Raw genomic sequence first — 18,474 nt, forward strand, 5'->3', positions numbered from 1 at the left:
ATGTAGTTATCATTTGGTGCAGGACTCTAGTAGTTGAAGCACCGTTGTGTCACTGATGACGTCGTCAGTGAATCATGGGGATTCCTGAACCCCCCCCCCCCCAGACCCACCCACAAACCTAAACCCACATCCAGCCAGAGCCCCATACCCCAGACCTGACTCCCACCACCACTACACACCGTTTGAACAAGGTCTCGCAATAGGGCTGCGAGAAATTGTATGTTCCTTCTACGATATTCCAGAAAGACTTGGCAGAAATGAAGCTACTGTACATGAATGCTGGCAGCGGTGGTCACGAGAATGTACGGTCACAAGAAAACCGAGCTCTGGATGACCACGTCGTACTACTGTGATGGAAGACCATCGTATTCGGCGTTTTGATTTGGCGCATTATACTGCATCTGCAGCAACAATTCGGGCAGCAGTTAACACACAAAGAACTATTACCCATCGGTTACTTCAAGGACAGCTCCGAGCCAGACGCCCTGTAACGTATATTCCACTGACCCCAAATCTTTGCAATTTGTGACATGAGTTACGTCCACCGAGAGCTCGGTGGACGGCAGAGCGGAGGGCTATTGCGTTTTTTTTTATGAAACCTGGTCCGTGTGTTGGTTACAGGCGGGCCAGCTGAGGGCCTGCGACCAGCCTGTCTGCATGTTAAACATGCTGGGCCTGCACGTAGAGTATTGGTCGGGGGAGCGATTTCGTATAGCAGCGAGAGAGTGCTCTCGTGGTTATCCCACGCACCCTGACTGCAAATTTATGCGTCAGTCTTGTGATTCGACCTGTTGTGCTGCCATTCGTGAGCAGCATTCAGGGGGTGTTTTCCAACAGTATAACGCTCGACCACATACCGCTGTTGTAAACCAACACGCTCTCCAGAGTGTCGACATGTTACCTCGGTCTGTTCGATCACCAGATCTGTCTTCAATCGAGCACACACGGGACACCATCGGACAAAAACCCTAGCATCACCCAGCAAACAGCGTTAAGCGTCCCTGTATTTGCTGACCACGTGCAATAGGCTTTGAACTTCATCCCACAAATTGACGTCAGTCACCTGTACAACAAGTGCATGCGCGTCTGCTTGCTGGCATTCAACATTCGGCAGTTACATCAATTATTAATGAATCAGCATTTCACATTTCAATACCCTATCTCACCCTTACATTAACCTCTCATCTTGCAATGTTAATCATTTAACGTTACCTACACGAATTTGTTCCGGAAACTTCATTACTTAACATTAATTATTTTTTTGGATCTTTGATATTTTTCCCATCACTCTATATTTAAAGTGCAAAACGGAGAGCTTACAGTAAAAATTTGAATTTAATTATTTGCTCTCTATTGCTTTGTTATTTGATCTTGTCTGTGTGCTCATGTATGTGTATTTGCCATTAGCAAGGCCAGCTTGGAGTGACACAAGTTGTAGGTGATTCCGGAACGGAAATTGGAAAGCCGTCCAGCGAGTTTGACCTTGCGTACCCTGGGGAACCGTAAGGCATGCTTCGTGCGTATTCCCAGTACCGCATGCTCGCTGACGCCGCCGTAAAGACGGCTGTAGCAACAGTGGGACGAGATGACGTAACCAGGTAACGGGCCCGCAACTCTTGAAGTTGCCGCGTTAACCTGTCAGTGGCGCAGAACAGTCGCTGCCGGCAATGAAAAGCTCAGTTCGTGCTCCCACGTAAAGGAGTAAGAGCACAGACCCTGTGTTACGACCCATCGTTAAACCGCTCTCATCCTGTGCTCAACTAGGACAGCGCCGAGTGCGACTGGGCACCTCGTTCCTTTCCTGAAGTAATCAACAGCGAAACTCTACAGTCCCTGTTACCACTCGCTGTGCCTTTATTTTCTTCTAACTGAAGCCTAAGAATCCTTTGTCTTACTGGGGTATATTTGTGAGAGAATTCTTAATCAAAATATTTTGACAGCTATCTAATTTTGGCTCTTGAGTATAACTTTCACTTCTATAAATAAGCTCGACATACGAAATATGGTAAAGTGACCAATACGCATTTAGATCACGTCAACTTTTAAATCTACGTCTAGGCTTTTATAAGCCACATTATGATGTGTGGAGGCTACTAATATCGTTACGCTCCTATCCTGTTCTAGATAGTGTTGTAGCGTCTGTGAATGTAATTGGATGAGCATTTTTGCAACGTAGTATCTACTTACTTAACAAAACATGTCCTTCTTCTATGTCTGCTTCATTTCCTCTGTTAATACTGCCTTTAAAAATTGGCATACTGTGTGAATTAAAGTACACCGAAGAGCCAAATGAACTGGTGCACCTGCCAATATCGTATAGTGCCGTACGTGCACATACACGTGCCGCAACGTGGCGTTATGTGGACTCTTGACTAATGTCTGAAGTAGTGCTGGACGTAATTGACACCATGCATCCTGCACGGATGACCATAAATTCCTAAGAATACGAGGAAGTGGAGATCGCTTCTGAACAGCCCGTTGCAAGGCATCCCAGATATGCTCGATAATGTTCATGTTTGGGATGTTTGGCGGCCGCAGGCCGCTGTGGTCGAGCGGTTCTAGGCGCTTCAGTCCGGAACCACGGGGCTGGTAAGGTCGCAGGTTCGAATCCTGCCTCGGGCATGGATGTCTATAGTGTCATTAGGTTAGTTAGGTATAAGTAGTTCTGTCCGTCGGAATGCATAATGGACATGAGTGGATGGAATTAGAATTATATTAATACCTTCAACTGCTGACGGGCGTTGATACAATCAACGGGGACAGATGAAAATGTGTGCCCCGACCGGGACTCGAACCCGGGATCTCCTGTTTACATGGCAGACGCTCTATCCATCTGAGCCACCGAGGGCACAGAGGGTAGAGCGATTGCAGGGACTATCTTTCACACGCCTCCCGCGAGGGTAACATTCTCACCTTGTATATCCACACACTACATTTGTAGTGTCCCACCCCAACACACTCATTACTCGTGGAAGACATTCTTACCAAATCCCGTAAGAGTTCGGGTAATATGTGTGCATCCGCACAGAAGAAGAAGGTCATGGCCGGTATTGCCAGAACTATACACTTATATGGATATGGTGGCTGTTCTTTCGGACATGTCTAAAAACAATGGACAGCATTGATGACCTGCAGCCTTCTAGAACGAAATTAGAATTATATTAATACCTTCAGTTGCGTTGATATCATCAATGGTGTCTGTTCTTTCGGACATGTCCGAAAGAACAGCCACTATATCCATATAAGTATATGAATGGAGGCGATCAGACAGGATGCTTAAGCACGTGTCACTTGACAGGGTTGTATCTAGATATATCAAGGGTCCGGTGTCACTCCAACTGCACACGCCCCACACCTTTACACAGCCTCCACCAGTTTCAACAGTCCACTGCTGGTATGTAGAGTGCAGGGATTCATGAGGATGTCTCCATGCACGCGTTACAATTTGAAATGAGACTCTTCCGACCAGGCAACATGTTTCCACTCATCAACAGTCCAATTTCGGTGTTGACGGGCCAAAGCAAGGCGTAAAGCTTTGTGTCATGCAGTCATAAAGGGTACACGAGTGGGCCTTCGGCTCCGAAAGCGCATATCGATGATGTTTCGTTGAACGATTCGCAGGCTGAAAAAAATGGTTCAAATGGTTCTGAGCAATATGGGACTTAACATCTGAGGTTATCAGTCCCGTAGAACTTAGAACTACTTAAGTCTAACTAACCTAAGGACATCACACACACCCATGCCCGAGGCAGGATTCGAACCTGCGATTGTAGCGGTCGCGCGGTTCCAGACTGAAGGCCTAGAACTGCTCGGCCACACCGGCCGGCTCGCAGGCTGACACTGGCTGATATCCTAGCATTGAAATCTGCAGCAATTTGCGGAAGGGTTGCTCCTCTGCCAAGTTGTACGATTCTCTTCAGTCGTTTGATATTATACCGAATTCCTGATATTCACGGTACTCTCGTGAAATAGTCGTACGGGAAAATCTCCATTTCATCGCTACCTCGGAGATGTTGCGTCCCATCGCTCGTGCGCTTACTGTAACACATCGCCGGCCGGTGTGGCCGTGCGGTTAAAGGCGCTTCAGTCTGGAACCGCGTGACCGCTACGGTCGCAGGTTCGAATCCTGCCTCGGGCATGGATGTGTGTGATGTCCTTAGGTTAGTTAGGTTTAATTAGTTCTGAGTTCTAGGCGACTGATGACCTCAGAAGTTAAGTCGCATAGTGCTCGGAGCCATTTTGTAACACCTCGTTCAAACTCATTCACATTTTGATAACCTGCCCTTGTAACTGCAGCACTTTTCTAACAACTGGGCCGGACATTTGTTTTATTATATAGGCGTTGGCGACCGCAACACCTTATTCTGCCTGTTTATCTCTGTATTTGAATACGCATGCATATACGAGCCTGTTTGCATGGGATTAATTATAACGAGATAGTTTGACACCGTGTCCCGTGTGCAGTAGAATAATGACTCTGGTATAGGATGTAAACAATAAGGGACAATACGACTCCTAAAAATCACGACATATGTTGTAAGTGAGAAAAACTGGGCAGGCCGCTACAAAGACTATTATGCCACCATGAATTGCGTGCCCTCCAGCTTTGCAACACGTGTAAGTATTATCTCATGTACGCAGAAAATCGACGACTGGACGTTTGTATGTGTAGTGGATTTCCTTTTACGAATAAATGTGTTTATTGGGCATTATATGAAATAAATCAGAAACTTGAGAGCAAAATTACTATTGAAATTACCCCGAAGTAAGTTATGGACTACTGAGACAGCGTACACACATTTGTAAATGATGGGTATGTCTCTTGTGGTGGGTATTTCTCTTCTAGAACCTTCTTAAAAATTAAACAGTTGAACAACAGTCTCGTTTGAGTTCATCACATTCCTGAGGTTCCGTTAGCTCCATCTCTACAGCTGCTGAATCCTTCATAGCTGTTAGTGAAATGGGACAGTCATCTCTCACAACACTGACAGCGAACTCATTTTCCAGGAATATAAATTAAGATTTAAGCGTCTAGAAGCTACAGAATGTGCTATTTGGACCCTAATCGATATTAGATATTTTACACACAGAGTTTCCGCTTCAGCCTGAACTTTTCAGAGAGCGATGTTGCTTTCTGCAGACATTTTAAATGAGCAAATGCTTCAGTCTCGTGGTATTTCCTAAACGATCTTAATTTGTTGAGAAAGCAGACTCCGTGCTAAACCAGAAATAAATTTTTAACTCACGTTTGATGATGTTTTTCGCACTTATAACTGCTGGACAACGTCTGCAGTATGAGTCATAATAATGACTTTGGTAGCAGGTTGTGTTGTTTCTGCTTTCACCTTGCTTGGAGCCGTCGTAAGTACGGATACCACCTCCTTAGCGTCGTCTATTGACATGTGTTCCTGGAACTACCTCGCTTCCCTCGCACACTGCCGCACTTTGATTCGGTGTGCAAGTTTATTTTGCTCTGTTACAAGGCAAAGGATGCTGCAGGAAGCGTACAAACAAATCATTTATTGCATAAAAGGGTCGCGACTGAAGAGAAAGATCGAATGGCTTTGATATTCAAGTACAAATAGTGAGAGTACTTCTTAATGGATATGATTTACGGTAGACGTGGCAGGAGACACATATAAATATCATTTACTCATTGACGAGGAAATACACTCAAAATAATAAGAAAAATAAACAAACGACGCACCACAAAGAAATTATACGAATAGGACGGAAACCGGTAGATGTGCAAATTCAGAAAAACTGGATGATTTTCTCAAGCGAAAGAGCTTAACAAATTGAGCAAGTCAATAGCGAACTGGTCCACCTCTGGCACTTAGCAGAAATTTGGCTTGGAATTGATTGACAGGGTTGTAAGATGTCCTCCTAAGAGATATTGTGGCAAATTACGACGACGCGTAAGATTGTCAAAATCCCGAGATGGATGGAGTTCTCTGCCCAGAATGCTCAATCTGGATCAGATCCGGCTGCCTTACTGGCCAATGTAAGGTTTGGCAAGCACGAAGACAAGCAGTAGAAACACTAGCTGTGTACTGTCGGGCATTGTCTTGCTGAAATATAAGCTCAGGATGACTGCCATGAAGAGCAACAAAACGAGTAGTAGGATAGAGCCGACGTACCAATCTTCTTTAAGGGTGCCGCAGATGACAACTAAGGCATCCGGCTAGGAAATCAACGGTACCTCAGACCACCACTCCTGGTTGTCGAGCCGTGCCGCGAGGGATTAGCCGAGCGGTCTGGGGCGCTGCATTCATGGACTGTGCGGCTGATCCCGGCGGAGGTTCGAGTCCTCCCTCGGGCATGGGTGTGTGTCTTTTTGTCCTTAGTATAATTCAGGTTAAGTAGTGTGTAAGCTTATGGACTGATAACCTTACCAGTTAAGTCCCATAAGATTTCACACACATTTGAACTTTTTTTTTTTTTTTGTCGAGCCGTATGGTGGGCTACCGTCAGTGTCATTGACAGACGTAGAACTGTCGTCAGTGATGAGTTCCGCTACGACTGAGCCTCGATGACTAGCGAAGACGTGGTATCCTCGTGACACTGTAAGGCACAATGGATCATCCCAAGTAATCTATCCTTGGGGTATCCAACACTACACGCAGGTTGTTTTCCCTCCGCACGATGGTATCTGCCAATAGGACAACGCAATGTGTCACACAGCTCACCGTGTACTTCCGTTGTTTGAAGAGCGCCAGGATGATTTAACCGTATTCCCCTGTCTACCAAAGACACCGGGGTTAAACTCAATTAAGAGAGTTTGGGACCATCTCGATCGGGCAGTTCACGCCATGGATCCTTGTCTGAGAAACCTAGCGCAGTTGGCCACTGCGCTAGATCGGCATGGTTCCACATCCCTGCCGGTACCTTGCAGAAACACACCAACTCTTCCTGCTCGTCTCGCAGAGGTCTACTCTGTAACAGGTCTTTTTGAGACTTCTTACATGTAGTCATACTAACGTGACTGAACAGTGTATGTGAACAAGTAGGTTGGAAGAAGATTCACCAAGAAGCTCGTCAGTGTTCATCCTATCCATGATGGATTTAACGGTAGGAGAATTTTGTCGTCTGAGGGGATGCAGTTTGACCTGCTTGCATAACACGTGGATACGGAAAATGTACATACCCTGTATCAAGTTGTCAAGGTGACAACAGGATTGAGTTTTTATGGAATGCTGAGGCTCGAGCCGAATGCTGCTAGCAAGCTGCATTGCGTCACCCCTGATATACACTACTTGCCCTTAAAATGCATCGTTCAAATGCCTCTAAGAAGTATGGGACTTAACATCTGAGGTCATCAGTCCCCTAGACTTGGAACTACTTAAACCGAACTAACCTAAGAACATCACACACATCCATGCCCAAGGCAGGATTCGAACCTGCGACCGTAGAAGCAGCGCAGTTCCGCACTGAAGCACGTAGAACCGCTCGGCTACAACGGCCGGCCTTAAAATGGAAGATGTCATACAACTAGCTCTGCCAATATGAACAGAGTGAGGAATACACAACGCAGAAATTTTAAAATTAGTAGCTAAAAATCTCTTATAATTTTCAGCCTTCGACACTTCACCTTCGGAAATTCATTCATCAGACTTCACTTTAGCTGGCCTGCGACGCTGCCAGAGACCATCTCCGAGCAGATAAGCTGAAGGACTTTGATAGATTTCGGAATGACTCGAGGATAGCTGGAGGCCAGGGTCATTGGTGTTCCAGCAATGACAGATTCTGCAGCTGCTTCAGCCCCCATCTGCCGTGTGATGTGGTAATAACGAGCACCGATAGCAACATGCGACGTAGGGACAGTACAGTCATTATTATAAATTTCAATGACCTCAAGCTTCCGACTGAAGGCCTGCTTTCATATTCCCAACGACGAATATGCTTCCAACTCCAACCAAAGATGCAACGTATTCTCTCCTGTAGTGTTACCATTCTTTCACGCTAAAATCGCAACAATCTCGGTTGAACTTGGCGGAGTGTCACAGTTTCATTTTTATACGTGATTATTAGAATGTTACCCCAGACCTTTTTGCAGGTGTGCCAAGGTATTACTATAGATCTATTTCTGCTTGTCAGATGATTTATGAGTCATTTTAACGTAATAAACCATATGAATTGTGATTCTTGTTTCATTTAGTAGTCACTGAATTTGTAATTCATTATTTGGGAAGGTGCCTAATTAATTCATGTCATAGGATCAATTAGATGCAATTAGCACACCCGTGTCATAAAACGAGATATTTGGTTTTATCTCCATTCACTACCAGCCTAGTTTACTTTTATTATGAGGAAATCCAGAAATATCGAAGCATACTTGCTTCACGGTGTCACCAAGAATCACAAAATTGTCAGAAAATGCCAGGATTGTTTCACCTCCTACCATGTCTCTCATTCGATCAATGTTATGGCTTCCTTTTCCAAGGACAAGTTGAATAACATATGCAGCACGGCATCTGTTTGTCTCAGTCCATTCTGAAAACTGAATGACGGTAATAGTTGGTTGACGAACCGTACTCGACGAGATGAGAGAGTCCAGCAAACTACACTCCTGGAAATGGAAAAAAGAACACATTGACACCGGTGTGTCAGACCCACCATACTTGCTCCGGACACTGCGAGAGGGCTGTACAAGCAATGATCACACGCACGGCACAGCGGACACACCAGGAACCGCGGTGTTGGCCGTCGAATGGCGCTAGCTGCGCAGCATTTGTGCACCGCCGCCGTCAGTGTCAGCCAGTTTGCCGTGGCATACGGAGCTCCATCGCAGTCTTTAACACTGGTAGCATGCCGCGACAGCGTGGACGTGAACCGTATGTTCAGTTGACGGACTTTGAGCGAGGGCGTATAGTGGGCATGCGGGAGGCCGGGTGGACGTACCGCCGAATTGATCAACACGTGGGGCGTGAGGTCTCCACAGTACATCGATGTTGTCGCCAGTGGTCGGCGGAAGGTGCACGTGCCCGTCGACCTGGGACCGGACCGCAGCGACGCACGGATGCACGCCAAGACCGTAGGATCCTACGCAGTGCCGTAGGGGACCGCACCGCCACTTCCCAGCAAATTAGGGACACTGTTGCTCCTGGGGTATCGGCGGGGACCATTCGCAACCGTCTCCATGAAGCTGGGCTACGGTCCCGCACACCGTTAGGCCGTCTTCCGCTCACGCCCCAACATCGTGCAGCCCGCCTCCAGTGGTGTCGCGACAGGTGTGAATGGAGGGACGAATGGAGACGTGTCGTCTTCAGCGATGAGAGTCGCTTCTGCCTTGGTGCCAATGATGGTCGTATGCGTGTTTGGCGCCGTGCAGGTGAGCGCCACAATCAGGACTGCATACGACCGAGGCGCACAGGGCCAACACCCGGCATCATGGTGTGGGGAGCGATCTCCTACACTGGCCGTACACCACTGGTGATCGTCGAGGGGACACTGAATAGTGCACGGTACATCCAAACCGTCATCGAACCCATCGTTCTACCATTCCTAGACCGGCAAGGGAACTTGCTGTTCCAACAGGACAATGCACGTCCGCATGTATCCCGTGCCACACAACGTGCTCTAGAAGATGCAAGTCAACTACCCTGGCCAGCAAGATCTCCGGATCTGTCCCCCATTGAGCATGTTTGGGACTGGATGAAGCGTCGTCTCACGCGGTCTGCACGTCCAGCACGAACGCTGGTCCAACTGAGGCGCCAGGTGGAAATGGCATGGCAAGCCGTTCCACAGGACTACATCCAGCATCTCTACGATCGTCTCCATGGGAGAATAGCAGCCTGCATTGCTGCGAAAGGTGGATATACACTGTACTAGTGCCGACATTGTGCATGCTCTGTTGCCTGTGTCTATGTGCCTGTGGTTCTGTCAGTGTGATCATGTGATGTATCTGACCCCAGGAATGTGTCAATAAAGTTTCCCCTTCCTGGGACAATGAATTCACGGTGTTCTTATTTCAATTTCCAGGAGTGTAGAATTAGTCAGATGTATTCCGATGTGATTCCAAATTCTTCTAAGGTTTTCTGTAACATGGAACTATCGATCCTGTCATAAGCTTTTCGATTATAAATAAAGATTAGGAGCAATTCCTGATCGAATTCACACAATTTTTCTACCAGCTACCTCAAGGCAAATATCTGGTCCAGAGTCGACCGTCCAAGGGCGAAGCCACGTTGATAGTAGCCTAGTATTTCTTCAAGAAATGGCTTCATGCAGTTTATCAGCGACGTTGTAAATACTCTGTAACCAGTTCCAAGTAATCAAATCCCTCAGTAGTTGGATGCTTTGTAGCATCCCATTCTTGAACATGGGACATGTAACTGCTACCCCTCATTCTTCAGGAATTATTTCTGCAGTACAAAAGGTAGATTGTAATAGCTTTAAAGCATTCATCAGTGGTTCTCCTCCCAAGCGGAGCATCAGCTGTGATACCACTTACCTCCAGGAGCCGTGTTGTTCTTGAGGGCCTTTAGTGCAACACTGATTTACTCCTCTGGTGGTTCAGGGGCTTCCGCTTAATGAAATTGGGCCCATAACTGTGTTGTCACCGTTGTTGAAATGTCATAATTCAGTAAGCTCTCAAAACTTCTTCTTAAAAAGGTTTATCTGCTCTGCGGGTGGTAAGACTTGAACTCATTTATTCGTTAGAACCAATATATGTTGTCGGTAATCACCTCTGCTAATCTTGAGGTCCGGAAAAAGAAGCGTGATGACTTTGGTTCATCGACTGCAATCCACTGACTTGTGTGGTGTTCCTGTGTTCAAAAATGGCTCTGAGCACTATGGGACTTAACTTGTAAGTAGGCTGTTTAGGTTTTTTTATTGTTAACGCCACCTCTGTATGAAAATCACTGGCTGTGCTGTGTGCAGTCTGTGGCTGCTTTGCATTGTTGTAATACTCGCCATTGTAGTGTTAGGCAGCTGGCTGTGAACAGCGCGTAGCGTTGCGCAGTTGGAGGTGAGCCGCCAGCAGTGGTGGATGTGGGGAGAGAGATGGCGGAGTTTTGAAATTTGTCATGAACTGCTATATTTATATATGATGATATCAAGGTAAATACATTGTTCGTTCTCTATTAATATCTTTCATTTGCTAACTATCCCTATCAGTAGTTAGTGCCTTCCATAGTTTGAATCTTTTATTTAGCTGGCAGTAGTGGCGCTCGCTGTATTGCAGTAGCTTGAGCAGCGAAGATTTTTGTGAGGTAAGTGTTTTGTGAAAGGTATAGTTTAATGTTAGTCAGGGCCATTCTTTTGTAGGGAATTTTGAAAGTCAGATTGCGTTGCGCTAACAAAATATTGTGTATCAGGTTAAGCACAGTCATGTATAATTGTTCAAAGGGGACATTTCATATGTCGACCCTTAGCCGAGGATACCTCACTGGAATCTTCTGATCTTTTGTTGTAGTTTGTTTAATTAGTGTAGATTTTGTTTATTGCTAGCGCGTAATTGTAGAGAAAATCTCCTTTGTAGTTGCAGTCTTTCATTGTTGTACAGTAAAACAGTTGTGGCATGCATGTAGATTTGCACCAAGTATTTCGCAGCTGCAATTAACTAGATATTATTTTCAGTGTTATGTTAATGTGTTCTCTTATTTTTGCTCTTCAAATTGTGTTTTTCTGTGTTGTCGTGTGAAATACTGTGACAATAATGGCGTGTGAAAAACGTAATACTAGGCTCCAAAGTAAACTGAGAAATGACAGTGAAAATGAAAGCAGTGTGTTAGCGCCACCGAGTAATGAATTAACTGATGTTCAAAGTAGTAATTTGGTAATTGTGCATAGGGAAATGGAGCGGGCGGCAAACAATGGCGTGGACAGTGAAACAATTAGTGAAGAGGGAAGCATTATCGATCGATCGGTCGGCAATAGCTCGCCTCAGGAAGCCGAAATGACACGACACGATCTCGCAAATACTGTAGATTCAGGTTTAGGATCCTCACCGTTTTCTCAAATAAGTCAAGACACATTTTCTGCTTGTCAAAATGTGAATGTTTCCGGTGTAAATTCACTGCCGAAAAGCACTGAGGAACATGTTTCAGACACCAATGCATTGTTATTACAATTAATACAACAAATGGGACAAACACAGCAAAAGCTTCAAAAGTTAGACACAATGGAACAAAATCTTAAAAAGTTAGACTCATTGGAGCAAACTCTTGAACGAACACGTGAGGATTTAACTGCTGAGTTACATCACATTGAATCGAAATGTCAAAAAGTCTGTAATGACGTAAAAACACAAATTTGTGAGCATTTCCAACCTATTTTTTCGCGTCATGAAAATGCACTACAGAATCACGAAGCAGCCATAAAAGAACTGCAAACCATTGTTCATGAAAATCATGAGACCTTGTGGGCTAAAATTGACTCAGTTGCATCTACCGATTCGGTTAAGCAACTTGCAAAAACTCATGAAAACTTAAAGGACACAGTAAATTCGATTTCAACACAAATGGACACTCTGAAACTTGGTTCAGAAAAACACACTGAGGAAATGTGTTCACTATCGAAGAAAGTAGCCGAACTTTCGGATCAGGTTACTAACTTATCTACAAAGGTAGATGATGATCTGAATGACACAAGACCTGTAGCCTTCACTGACACAGAAGAGTATGACAAATTAGAAAATTCAAACAGAATCAAAATCAAATCAATACACAGTACAAAAGAGAAATCCGGGAAGTACAAGATCAGCTGACACAGGTAATACAAGAATTACGTATTTCAGAGGATACTCGCGCCCCAATACGGGAAGAGGGACACAGAAATACGGAACAGCCACAAAATAATAACACAGGGCATTTCGGAAGTTATGAAAGAAATTGGCAATGTGCACCGAATTTTGAGATGGAACGGCCGACACGACCTAACAATGACCGACATGCGACTTGCCGACATGATGATTTTGACTATAAGCTGTTCATTACTACACGTAAATTCAAAACATTTAAGAATTCTGGCAACGACATTCATCCACAAGCATGGCTCCATCAATTCTCTCATTGTTTTCCTCCCAACTGGTCATTGGAGCACAGGTTAGAATTTATGTGTGGCTACTTGGAGAATGAACCAGCTGTAAGAATGCGATCGGTAATTCACGATTGCCACAGTGAAGGAGAGTTTTACCATGCCTTCCTCTCAGCATATTGGTCTCAAGCCACACAAGACCGTGTAAAACATAGCATCATGATGATGAAACACTTCGAACAATCTGAATTTTCCAGTCTTATGAAATATTTTGAAGACATGTTGCATAAGAATCAGTATCTTTCAAACCCATACAGCCCCTCAGAACTCATCCGCATTTACTTAATCAAACTGCCTGAACATTTACGACATATTATTTTGGCAGGACGTTGCAAAGTCGACATTGAAGCATTTCAGGGACTCTTACAAGAATTAGAAATTGACACTGACAATCGCGGAACGCGAAACCAGGAACACAACAATTACAGGTCACATCCGTCACAATTCCGTGACGACAGAAGTAATAACTGGACACGACAAGGCTATTCTCACAACACAAATCGTGACCAAAACAGATACCACCCTTATGACAACCGCTGGCAGAATAATAGTTACAGAGAAAGATCGCATTTCCGTAGAAATGAATATGACAGAGATAACCATAGAAATAGACAATATGGTAACCAGAACTATTATTGTCAAGGGAGGCAGAATAATTTCAGACGCAACAGTTCAGCACGCAGTTACGATTCAGGGAGAAATTCTCCACCACGTGGCCGACAAGAAAGAAACTGTGTAAACTACCGACAAAACGACAGACCTGAATTCCATCAGAACTGGCGAGCTTCAAACAGGGCAGGGCCTTCCCGTCAAAGTGAATTTGTAGAAGTTAGGTCTCCTAATCCCAATAACGACGCGCGCCAACAAAGGGACAGACAATGACTCGCACCGCAGGCAGCCGCGTGCGCCAGCTGGCTCAGAGAAAAATAACATTGACGCTAACCTTGAGAAAAATTTTAGCACTCCTCACCGACGTATACCGCATGATAATTCCGTTCAAGTTGAAACTCTGAGTACTAGGAAGAGTAAAGGTTTACACCACATTTCACATGTAAAACCGTTTATTGAAAGATAATCTGCTTTTTAACTTTGTCTTTGCCATAAAACTTTTCACTTCACATTTCTAGTATGCTTTGTCAGATTTAGAATCTGTTAACATGTAACAATGTTTGAAGTGAAATATCCAGTCAAGAACCAAGAGAACTTATTGAAACAGAAATGACGAATGCATTGTTATAGTGAACAGACGTCACAGTGGTATTGTGTGTGTACATTCTTGCTTGTTAGTTGCACGATTATGGAACGACCATAAGGCTTACATACTTAGAACATTTACCAGTACTGTTAATGAGATATTAATGCAACATTTTGGTTTACTTGAAAATACATTCTGGGTTTAAAGTACTTTCTGTGAGATACCAGACGGCACAGTGGTTAGTTTATGTGACAGCTACACGATTTTATCACGACGCTACTAATGAGTGACAATTTACAATGTTGCTTTTGCAGTGTTTCTGTTTTATATCTGCACAGTTTTCTGTTTTATTCTGGAAAATAAAACAGGTTTTAGTAGTAACTTTTGTGGTATAGCTACAATGAGACTGCCTTTTCCGTAGCACAACAATACGTTACAGCACAGTACTTTCCTCATTACGGCAATAAGCGTAATAACTAAGACATTTATACGCAAAGCATTTCACTTTTGTGTATTATGAGGTAAGTACATTGACTTCTGCAGAACTTAGCTTTCGGAGGACGATAACTACGACACTTCCACAGAGATTATGTTGCAACAAGATACACATTTAGCGCTACAGGACACGCATTTGAGTGATTAATTTTGTACTTAAAACATTTATTTTTAAAGATATTTGAAGTACAATGATACGAAGTTTTTCCATGATACATTTCATTCCATTGCTGTAATTTGTAACACCTGGGAGTATAATTACATTTATCCTCAGGGGGGTACACACTTACTTTGTGTACCATGTGTGTGGCAACCACAAGGAACCCCAGCTAATATGGTATTTGCTTATACAACTTTACACATCGGTACCATATTTCTCTAACACACAAATTACACAGCTATCTGATCATGTAACTGAGAGATAAACTTTTTTTATTACATCAGTGACATATGTTTACGCAATTACAGAGTTGGATTACTTCACACTTACGAAATTGTATTTTGTCTGTACTGTGTGATCTGTTCATATTTTTTTGGAACCATTGTGATACTATGAGAGCTTTGAATGATGTATTTGGTATGGATTCATGATTTTTAAAGTACGTTTGAGGCAGATGACACTTTTGACATGAGCAGAGAATTTTTTTAATTATTGGAGGAAGCTACGACGATTTTGAGATTTGACTGAAGTGTTATGATGTTATTTTTACGACGACGATGTGTATTATGCTGCTGAGGTATGTTTATGATTAGTAGGCTGAGGCTATATGAGTTATTTGATTATGCTTCATATTTATAATGACGAAATATTGACGAGTGTCGACGAATATGTATATATATAATGAGGTAAGGAATAATGAGTAGTGTTTAGGGACTCTGATTTATGAAAAGGATGTTGGAAACCAAGAAACGTACTTTAAGAGTTATGAAATGTGTGTGTATATGCGTGACTGTATCACAATGCTGACGAATATTTTATTTGGACACTTATATTTATAGGATTTTCTTTCTACAGATTTGCAACGCTAATTCTTGACCTGTGAAATATTTTTATATGAGACTGCCACTGTAGCGGAAACTGTTGTCGTAAATATTTCCGTAACAAAATTAAGTGACCACCTGCACGTAATGCGTCGTGGGCACCCAGCTGTGTCAGACGCCTGGAGAAAAAGCCATTAGCGCGTGCCTTTCAGAGCACAGAAAAAAAAAGGGAGGCCATTATCCTGGCCATTGTCATTCCTTTAGAGAAAGCATCGCAAATCCGACACGCTGATTACTTGGAAACATATCGTACTTTCTGATATTTACTGAAATGCCTAATGAAATGACAAGAAATAGTTTGTCTACACACCTGACTATGACTACTGTCTTTCTAGATGAGAGATTTTTTTACTACTTATGAAATGCCACATGACTATTGAACGATGTTCTTATGCTTTGGTTTGTACATAGTTGCTTATTTCATTTGATATCTAGTTTCTAGCTGCACTGCAGCATTGGTTAAAATAAAATTTTATACTAATATAAATATTTTCTGTCTACAGATCGAGTAAATAATAATTTTTTTAAAAAATGAGGGAGCACAAAATGACATTTACCTTCACAGGAACTGCATTCATAATTTTCTTTTCAAGTAATTGGTAACTTTTTGGTAGAATAACTTCTTGTGGTGCACCACTTTAATTACTTAGACATTAAGATGTGATTATACATTTCCCTTATCTGCATTGTTATCTTTAGTGTACTATTTTTTCTGCTTGAGCTATGTCATGTTTAGATATAAGCTGCTGTTTGCCAGGCATAGTGCTACTGAACTTTAATTTGTGTTACTCTGCTAAGCCAGATTTATTTTTTTGTTGCTGCACATTGGCTCATATTAGTTGTAATGTTGCATTGCTTGGTAATTTAGATTTACTGTAGCTTGCTTTGCAATTTTCCAATTTTTTGGTCATTGCTGTTTGTGTTACTTATTTTGTGCTGCTGCATTGCCTCGTCCCTTAGTTTAGCATCTGAGCTCAGTAGATTTAAGTTAGCTTAAGAGGGGGTAGCCTCTAAGAGAATGAGTTGCGATGAATTGGAAGAGATGCATTGAGAAAACAGGTTTAGGTAGGATTTTCTTGGAAATAAATGTTGAGGTAAGAAATGTGTGAACATATAAATACAGAAAGCATGCTTAGATAGAATTTTTTTGGTGGAAACAAAGGATGAAATAAGAGGAAAGATATATGAAGTTTTGGGTTGGACTGCAGTACCAAATGTTACACTGAAAACGAACCCTGTCCTTTCCTATTGGTGTTATCCCACTATGTGTTTGTGTACCCTTGTGTATTTGTTTTCTTCCTGTCTCTGTGTAGTTTCATAGAATTTTTTCTTCTTTTAATATTAAGCTACATTCACTATGATGAGGAATACTGTTATCCTTGAATATAATTGGCATTAATAATATGTTATTTACTTTGTAAAGATGTTTAGACATTATTTATTCTGTTTTGTTTTAATGCTCATGTGTAAAATTGATGTTCCAAATGTTATTCTGATCTTTTATGTATCTACTTATCTCATAATTCCTGTAACACTGATGTATATGTTTATTTCTATTCTTTTGTAAAGCCTGTACTACAAATGTTATCTGTATTATTATGTTCTTTAAAGATGTATTTTGTACCTTTGTTATTGTATTTTTATGTTACCAAATTGTAATTGTTACCAGTTCTTCAAATTAAGTAACATTTCACTGCACACGTTTCTGTTGGTCATAGTACATGGACAATATGTGAGAAGTAGGGACTGATAGTGTTTGCACATGTGTTAATAATTCAGCAAGGGACTGGATAACAGCATTGCTGGTTCTAAGGACAATTCCAAACACTTTGTGAGTGCACAAGTGGTGGTTATGGACTTGCTATATTATTCGCAAGACTCTTCGATGGTGATTGTGCACCTGCACAGTCGCAACAGATCACAACAGACGGCTGCTGGCCATCTCTACAAGGACTACAGTGGGTCTGCATCTATGATGACCCACCATGCCATTATTTCTACAAGGAATGCAGTGGGTCTGCACCTCTGGTGGCCCACCAATACCGTAATCTCTACCAGGACTACAGTGGGTCTGCTCTGTGATGACCTACCTACCAATACTCTTCAAAATTTCGACTGACTCTGCTGTGGGTTTGCTCTGTTGTGGCCCATTACCTGTCTGCATGTCGAGAGTCAGCACTGTCTTTCCATTGGAAGGACAACACTACTTCTTCAAGACTGCATGGAAATCCACTACTTCTGTGTGCATTTTCTTTTACTGCTCAGACTTTGAGAAAAACACTGCTATTCTCCTGTTATGTACGATTAGGACTGTCTTTATGGACTGTGAGACAATTTTAGCTTTTGACCAACATTGTATCAATAAGTGTGTGCATTTGATTTCTTTGTTATTGTAATTACGAAAAAAAATTTTCAAATTTGTATTGGCCACTGCCCAATCCAATTTGTAAAATTTTTTGTGGGGAGCATGGGGGCTATGTAAGTAGGCTGTTTAGGTTTTTTTATTGTTAACGCCACCTCTGTATGAAAATCACTGGCTGTGCTGTGTGCAGTCTGTGGCTGCTTTGCATTGTTGTAATACTCGCCATTGTAGTGTTAGGCAGCTGGCTGTGAACAGCGCGTAGCGTTGCGCAGTTGGAGGTGAGCCGCCAGCAGTGGTGGATGTGGGGAGAGAGATGGCGGAGTTTTGAAATTTGTCATGA

The 18,474-nt window shown here is 43.0% G+C and overlaps 1 non-coding gene across 1 annotated transcript; it reads right to left on the minus strand.

Moving 5' to 3' along the window:
• Positions 1-2,774: 2,774 nt before the first annotated feature.
• On the minus strand, positions 2,775-2,849 carry Trnat-ugu (transfer RNA threonine (anticodon UGU)). Its single transcript has one exon. It is a non-coding gene; the product is annotated as a tRNA-Thr (tRNA).
• Between the last annotated feature and the right edge of the window lie 15,625 nt (positions 2,850-18,474).

This window comes from Schistocerca serialis, chromosome 9, assembly GCF_023864345.2.
Source record: "Schistocerca serialis cubense isolate TAMUIC-IGC-003099 chromosome 9, iqSchSeri2.2, whole genome shotgun sequence".
Taxonomy (NCBI): domain Eukaryota; kingdom Metazoa; phylum Arthropoda; class Insecta; order Orthoptera; family Acrididae; genus Schistocerca; species Schistocerca serialis.